Source organism: Miscanthus floridulus, chromosome 8 (assembly GCF_019320115.1).
Source record: "Miscanthus floridulus cultivar M001 chromosome 8, ASM1932011v1, whole genome shotgun sequence".
Classification (NCBI taxonomy): Eukaryota; Viridiplantae; Streptophyta; class Magnoliopsida; order Poales; family Poaceae; genus Miscanthus; species Miscanthus floridulus.
In genome coordinates, this window is record NC_089587.1 from 88,757,657 (window position 1) to 88,765,978 (window position 8,322).

Genomic DNA, 8,322 nt, shown 5'->3' on the forward strand with positions numbered 1-8,322 from the left:
CAGTCTGAGGGTGATATGTTGTACTGAAATTCAACTTTGTTCCCAATGAGGTATGTACTGTTTGCCAAAAGTGTGACGTGAATTTAGTACCTCTGTCAGACATGATCTTCTTTGGAACACCATGTAGACATACTATTCTTTTCATATATAATGCAGCCAATTAGGGTCCAGTATAGGTAGTCTTGACCGGTAAGAAGTGAGCAACTTTTGTTAACTGATCCACTATCACCTAAATTGAATCATAACCTCTGAGTTGCGTGGTAACCCAACAATGAAATCCATACCAACTTCTTCCCACTTCCATTCAGGTTTCTTCATTGGTTGTAATAATCCTTCAGGTCTTTGATGTTTAGCTTTGACCCTTTGACAGGTATCCCATATAGCAACATATTTAGCCACATCCCTCTTAAGTCCATACCACAAATACTTCTCTTTTAGATCCAAGTACATCTTGATACTTCCTGGGTGAATAGAGTAGCGGACTCATGTGCCTCATGAAGAATTTCATCTCATATAGCCTTAATCTCAGGTACACATAGTCTTTTCCCAAACCACAGAGTTCCATTATCATCCATACGAAAACCTGGTGCCTTACCAATCACTATGTTTTCTGCTATCTCTTTCAACTTCGCATCCTGTAACTGGCCCTTACGTATTTCTTGCTCCAGTGTGGGTTCTATCACCAACTCCACTGCATTAGTGACAAAGCCCAAGTTTACTTGTTCAAATTCAGCACACAACCCACTTAACATAACTGCCACTTGCACCTCCTTGGCGTAACTCTTCCTACTAAGAGCATCGGCAACAACATTCACCTTTCTAGGATGATAGTGTACCTCCAAATCATAATCTTTAATCAACTCTAACCATCGACGCTGTCTCAAGTTCAGATCTATCTGGGTGAATATGTACTTCAAACTCTTGTGATCAGTGTAGATATCACTCTTATGCCCAATAAGATAGTGTCTCCATATTTTCAAAGCATGAACCACTGCTGCTAACTCCAAATCATGAGTAGGATAGTTTAGCTCATGCTTTCTCAATTGTTGGGACGCATAGGCCACTACTCTTCCTTCTTGCATAAGAACACATCCGAGACCTTGATGAGATGTATCACAATAGATAGAAAAGTTCTTGCTCAAATCTGGCAAAACCAACACTAGGGCGGTAGTTAACCTCTTCTTCAATTCCTCAAAGTTAGCCTGGCACTTCTCGGACCACACAAACTTAGCATTTTTCTCCAACAAAACTGTCATAGGCTTGGCAAGTTTAGAGAAACCTTCTATGAACCTTCTGTAGTATCCAGCCAATCCCAAGAAATTACAAATCTCTCCCACATTGGTTGGTGGTTTCCAATTCAATACATCTCTCACCTTACTTGGATCTACTGCTATTCCACCATTAGAGACAATATGGCCTAGGAAAAAAACTTCCTTCAACCAAAACTCACACTTGCTTTGCTTAGCATACAACCTGTGTTCCCTGAGCTTTTGCAAGACCAACCTTAGATGCTCAGCATGCTCTTCTTTCATTTTGGAGAATACCAATATATCATCGATAAATACCACCAAAAACGTATCCAAAAACTCCATGAACACCTTATTCATCAAGTACATAAAGTATGCAGGTGCATTGGTCAAACCAAAGGACATAACGGTGTACTCATACAAACCATACCTCATAGTAAAAGCTATCTTGGGTATGTCAGTTGCATGAATCTTCAACTGATGATAACCAGAATGGAGATCAATCTTAAAGAAAACACAAGCACCTCTCAACTAATCAAACAAATCATCAATTCTAGGTAGCGGGTACTTATTCTTGATAGTAACCTCATTTAGTGACCGATAATCAACACACATCCTCTTAGTACCATCCTTCTTATCAACAAATATAACCGGTGCTCCCCAAGGTGACGGACTAGGATAAATGAAATATTTCTCCTATAACTCCTTTATTTGTTTATTAAGTTCCTCTAATTCATTAACCCCCATTCTATATGGACGCTTAGCTATAGGTGTAGTTCTAGGTAATAATTCAATAATAAACTCAATGTCATGGTCAGGTGGCATACCTGGCAAGTCATCAGGAAACACATCTGGAAACTCATCCACTACTAGGTCCTCTTTGTTGACGTGATCATCAAGCTGGTTCACTATGGCTATCGGTTGTGCTTGCACTACAACCTCAACACTAATTCTGTCTCCCTTTGGTGTTGTCAAAGCTACTGCCTTTTCTTTACACTGAATCACTACTTGTTGTTGCATCATTCAGTCCATACACAAAATAAGATCAATTCCTGCTGTTCTCAACACAATGGGGTCACTTGAAACTCTACCCCCTTAAGGATAGACTAGTTGGGAGACAACAGTAAGAAGCTGGCATACTCCCTCCTGGTGAATTTACTAGTATGGGTTTTTTCATGGCACACAAAGGTATGCTATAGTTTCTAACAAATGCTTATGATATGAATGAATGTGAAGCTCCAGAATCAAAAAGAATGGTGGCAAGAGTTGAGTTGACATCAAACGTACCGAGCATGAGTTCTGGTTCCACAAGCGTCGTCTTTGTAGACACAAGATTCACCTTCCCATAATGTGATGGCTTTAGGTTGCTATTCTGCCTCTAGGGGGTTTGCTGGTTGGGCTTCTTCGGGCAGTTATACGACAGATGACCCTCTTTTCTATAGCAGAAACACTTGCTGGGAGTGCTAGGGGCACTAGTCTTCGTGAGAGTGTTGTTGGGTGTTCCCTGTTGTGGTGTCTGCTGGCCACTCTGTTGCTAGGGATGTTGATTTCCATTCTGCTGCTGATACGGTGGACACTGCTGGTTTGGGTTGCGCTGAGGATACTAACCATGATTTCACTGATTGGGTGATCCCTGATACCTCTGCTGGAAGCCTTGCTGAGGGTTGGTGCACGGATGAGTATTGCTTCTAGAGGCCTGTCCCTGAAGCCTCCTCTTCTTAGCCTCCATCTCTTTGCGCTTATTGTCAATAACAATGGTGCGATTCACCAGCGTCTAGAAATTTGGGTATGTATTGGAAATAAGCTAGAGTTGCAGACCATCATATAGACCCTTGAGAAAGTGGTGTTGCTTATTAGCGTCATCAGCCACCTCATTCGGAGCGTAACGTGACAACTGAGCAAATTTGTCATGATACTCAGCTACAGACATAGATCCTTGTTTCAGAGCTCTAAATTCCTTCTGCTTGAGCTCTATCAATCCTTCAGGTATGTGGTAGGATCTAAAATTCTCTCTAAACTCCTACCAGGTGATAGGAGGAGCATTAGTGGGACATCCATAATTGAATGCCTCCCACCAATCTTGAGCTTCTCCCTAAAGTTGTCCTAACGCGTACAACACCTTCTGCTGGTCATCGCACGGCGCTATGTTGAGTTGCTTTTCCACTGCACGAAGCCAATCATCTGCTTCAAATGGATCAGTGGCATGAGAAAACACCAGGGGGTGGCCCTTCAAGAATTCACCACGCTTGTCACGCGGTGCTCCACCAATTGGTTGATTTTGCTGATTCTGCACCTGTTGACACCGTTTTTTGCACGTGTCAAAATGATCGGAGTGGACTAATTGGCAAGAGGAAAGTTACTGTATACCCTGATAGCCGATGAAAGCCAGCTTGTAAAGATGGTTGCCGATGGCTGGTGGTGGTCGATGGAAAGGTTGATTTAGACTCGGGCGTTGCCGATGAGGTTGGAGGTGTTATTGTCGATGCCGATGAAGGGAGGCTTGAAGACTACTGCCGATGAAACAGGGAGTATGCCGATGGAAAGGAGGTCGGTGAGATTTCCATCGTAATTGAGGCGGATAGGGAAATACATAGGAGTTGATTTCCTTTTCTGTATTCATTAGAGTATGATTCATGTAAGAGTCACGTATTTCCTTAGGTATGGATTTGGTGTCCTAGTTATGTTTGGTTATGTCTCTTTAGATCAGGGTATAAATATAGATTGAAGGGCAATGTAAAAGATATATCAATCAATATCAAAACCAATTTTTACTCCTATTTGCATCTACTTACTTTTTTTGGCGACTTCGTCAATTTGCATATTTTTCCTATTTGCATCTATGTCTACACTGTCAGAAGTTGCTCAATAGTCGGTGGTGGTGGTGGTGGATGTGGGGGAACACCTCCACAACCTCAGCCTCTTCCCCTTCCATACATCTGACATCCAACACAAATATTCAAAATTTAGTGATTTCCATGTTATAGACACTTATATAGAATACATTCTGAAAATTTTCTGGACGAGTTCCAACATCAGTAGCTCGGTAAAATAGTCATATCTCGAGTTCCAGATATCCAAAAGAGACATCCTTTACATGGTTAGAAAGATTAATAAATTATATACAACTTTCATTCATATCATATGCCCAAATTCTGTCATTAGTTTACTTAAAAACAGGATATAACTGAAACTGTTCTAGGTTTCAAACTACGCAAAAACTTTAACTTAAAACGGCTATATCTCTCAAACCAGATCAGATATAAGGGTGATTCTAGAGGCATTCAAAAATATACTTAACTCTAGTTATTCCCATCAAAAAATTCATAATTTTTGGTCAAGTAAATTTAGATTGACATTGAGATAAGTGCAGACTGCTCCGAAAAATAGATCTAAGAGAACAAGATGTACCAAACCCAACTATTTATTTATTGACTCAAACTTTAATATTCTTAACTATGGAACTTGCAGACATGCCCACAAAGTTCCATCACTCATTACAAAAATTCAACTCACACATAAACATAATAATAAATCAACTAGGCACACCAAAGTTCACACCACACTACTAGACTCGACTTGACTCAACTTGACCCATACTACTAACGTCTTATTACATAGAAAGGAACTCCAACACCTATGGGTGAAATTCATGGGGAAGCTCCTCATAGATCCTTGGCAGGTTGAGGCACACCCTTTGCTTGTCTATCACTTATTCGTATCTCTTAAGGGTCACCTCCTATGCCTTCAACTAATCTTCCAGCCGTTGATTCTTGTCTACTAATTCATAGGCATAGTGCACCATCACTTGAGTAGTGGGATCCATGCCTTTAGGGTTCATTATTGCCCATCCCAAGTCAGGGTGTTGGCAAGGGAGGAAGCGATATCAATCTTCCTTCATATCATCAAAGCGACGACCACAGAGACCCATGCAGGCTACAGTAGCTGCATCTTCTATGCTATCTTCCATGGTGGCACAGTGAGCGTGATGCACATAGTTCGAGTCCAGCTGGTATGCTTTCTTCTCTCCATCTCGGGTGGAGATGCACACCCTGGTCTTCCAATAAGTGTCCTCCATAGGGTGCGTATGCTCGTTGCAGATGTACTCCACAACTGTGTCCCAATTAGCGTAGTAGGTCTAAAGAATTCCCATAAGTTGGTGGTGCGAAATGGAGGATTCACACCCTGGCTTGTATCAGATCTTTGTAGTACATCCCATGGTAGGGGTAGGCTGATCTTCTTGAATGGCGTCCTCCTCATCATCATCACCAGACAATACAACAACCTCCACTTCTTCAGATTCTTCTTCTTCAAGCTCTTCTTAGAATGGCTCAGGCTTAGGTGCAGGTGCTGGCGAGTCAACTTCTTGCTCCTGGGGTTTCTCCTCCTCACATGTCTCCATGGACTCATACAAGCCATGAGGAGGGTAGTAACCTCCGGTGTTGATGCGAGCGGTCTTATTGGCAAGAGGCATCTATAGAATTAGATTTAGTCAGATTAGAAGTAATAATTTTCATAACAGAGTGAGGCAAAAGAAGCATAAAATTTTAGCAAATAACAAGAGTGAGATGGGAAGCATGAAATTAGTGAAGCAAAAGAGGCTAGAATGACCATTGCTAACTAGGCTTGCATCCCATAGTCATCATGGCTCTGATACCAATCTGTCACACCCGATTTTAAGGATAAAATGGGATGCAAAATCTTATGTGTGCCCACAGATCAGTCACACACATAAGCCGACAAATTATAGATAGTACCATTCACAAGTGTTTATTACATCATGAATAATAAGACAGTCTTCACATAAATGTAGCGAAAGTTTAAAGAAAAATCTCTCGTGGAAGCTCCATATCACAGGGACGTCAACTGGTTGACCACAAGTCTAGTAATTCTCAGGAAAGTTGTCATTACCATAGCCATCTGTTACCCATCCGTGATTTTTATCCAAATAATGAAAATAAACAAGTTTAAGTACGTGCCGTACTCAACATGTGTAACATGGGGTTCATGAGGCTCCAAAGGCTTGACATAGGTTTTATAATATTTAGCTTTTAATTATCACAATTTTAGCATAAGAGTAGCAACAAGTTGTTTCAATCCCAAAGTAAAACACATCACCAATGTAAACATGAATAATTAATAGCATAAATAGATAATTCTTAGTGATAATCTATTCCATAAATGTTCTAAGGCCGCTCGTGACCTTGAGCATGACTGATATACCAGTTTTACACTCTGCAGAGGTTGTACACTTTCACTGTGAGTCGTAATACCCATATGCCCAGGTTAATTACTCCCAAAACACTTCCAAGGTGAGCAGGCAGGGGTCACTATGAAGCCTTTCATAGGTTCATCTAACAAGTTAGGGACACTAGGTTTCTATGCCCTACAAATGTAGATCTCCCCTTCTGACATGCACAATGACACGCAGCCTATACACTAACAGATAGAGACCGCACTATATCCAACCCAAAACACACTCCTCTTGCGCCATAAAGGTAACCTCTAACAAGCTAGAAAAGGTCCTTGTACTAAGCTAAAGCCAGAGCAATGCGGCCCTCATAGCTATACTATAAGTCCCGGATGATCACTTACAGATAAGTCCTTAGGGAGAGGAATCTAGAGCATTTAGAAAGTAGCTAAACACTCCAGTCCCCTGTTTCCATGTTGCTAAAAAGTCATGTTTTAACGTTTATTACATATACCATTAGTCAAATTACAAGATCATGGTCTTTAATTGAGCACTAGCAAAGCTACCCAATGCATATCCAATAGGAGACAAGGTATAAGTTCAATTCTAGGAAATCCCTATCAGGGTGACACATGCAACATGAATTAAATGTATTAAAGTTGATAGGAAACAAGAATAATCCCATGCTATACTTACCTTGAACAAAGTGCTCCAGCTATTTTGGCTCATCAAAGTAGTACTCTTGATCACCCACGAATTGCTCACCGTCTATACACGATAACCACAGCAACATACAAGCATCTAGAAGCAATCATGTAAAGCAAACAAAGGCTATAGATTAGAATAGTACACCAACAACATAAAATCAATATAAAAAGTTTATAAAATGAATCTACGTCTCACTACGAACACATAGACACGAAGATCACAAAAATCAGAGCTAAAACAAAGAAGTTATGAATTAAACAAGATTTTATTTATTAGAATAATAGATTAAATCTAACATCAAATTTTAAAAGTTGAAAACAAGCTTAATAGTATTATGAACATGTATATTACTTAATTATGAACCTAACATAATTTGAACAGATCAAATAGGAGTTAAAACGAAGATTTTAGGGCTAAAACAAGATCAGTGGCACTTCTATAAATAACAGAAACTTGATTTTAGAATTTAAATTAATAAAATTGGATTTTAAACCGAACCAGGGACCGTGGCATGAAAACGAAGAAACACATGGGTTCTTTAGAATAATTGCAAGGTTGGCGGGTTGAGATCCAAATAATTATAAGGGCCTTTTTGCAAAACTACAAGCGAAGGGGTATCTTTGAATCTGGGCCATCGGATCTTAACCGGAGCGTAGAGATTAGATCAGGAGAGGGAGAGAGAGAGAGTGCGGTCACCAAAACAGAGCCTACATGGCGGACCTCCATGGATGGCAGCGAGGAGCTCGTCGACGTTCGCGGTTTAGGGCCTACGGACCATAACAGAGCAAAACGAGGGCACAAGAAGAGAGAGGATATCAAGGCAAACTCACCAAGACCGAAAACAAGGATGGGGATGGACCGACGATGTGCGACGGCTGCTCGACTCGATGGCGGTGGCGGTGCTAGGGCTATGGCTTTGCCACGGCTCAAGCGAGGGCGGCGGCTTGCTCTGGGATTAGGAGGAGATGGTGTGCGCAAGGGCCGCTATTTTTGGCTGGCTTCGGTGTGTGGGTCATGCCAGGACATAGCGTAGAAGAGGCAGACTCGATGGTGCAATGCAGACTCTAGCGCGGACATAGGAGGGTGGAAGGGGACACGTCTAATGAGCGGGCCGGGCATGTCAGCGAGATAGGCAAGGAAGGAGAGCGCAAACGTGGTTGCACGGGCCGTCGGCTGGCT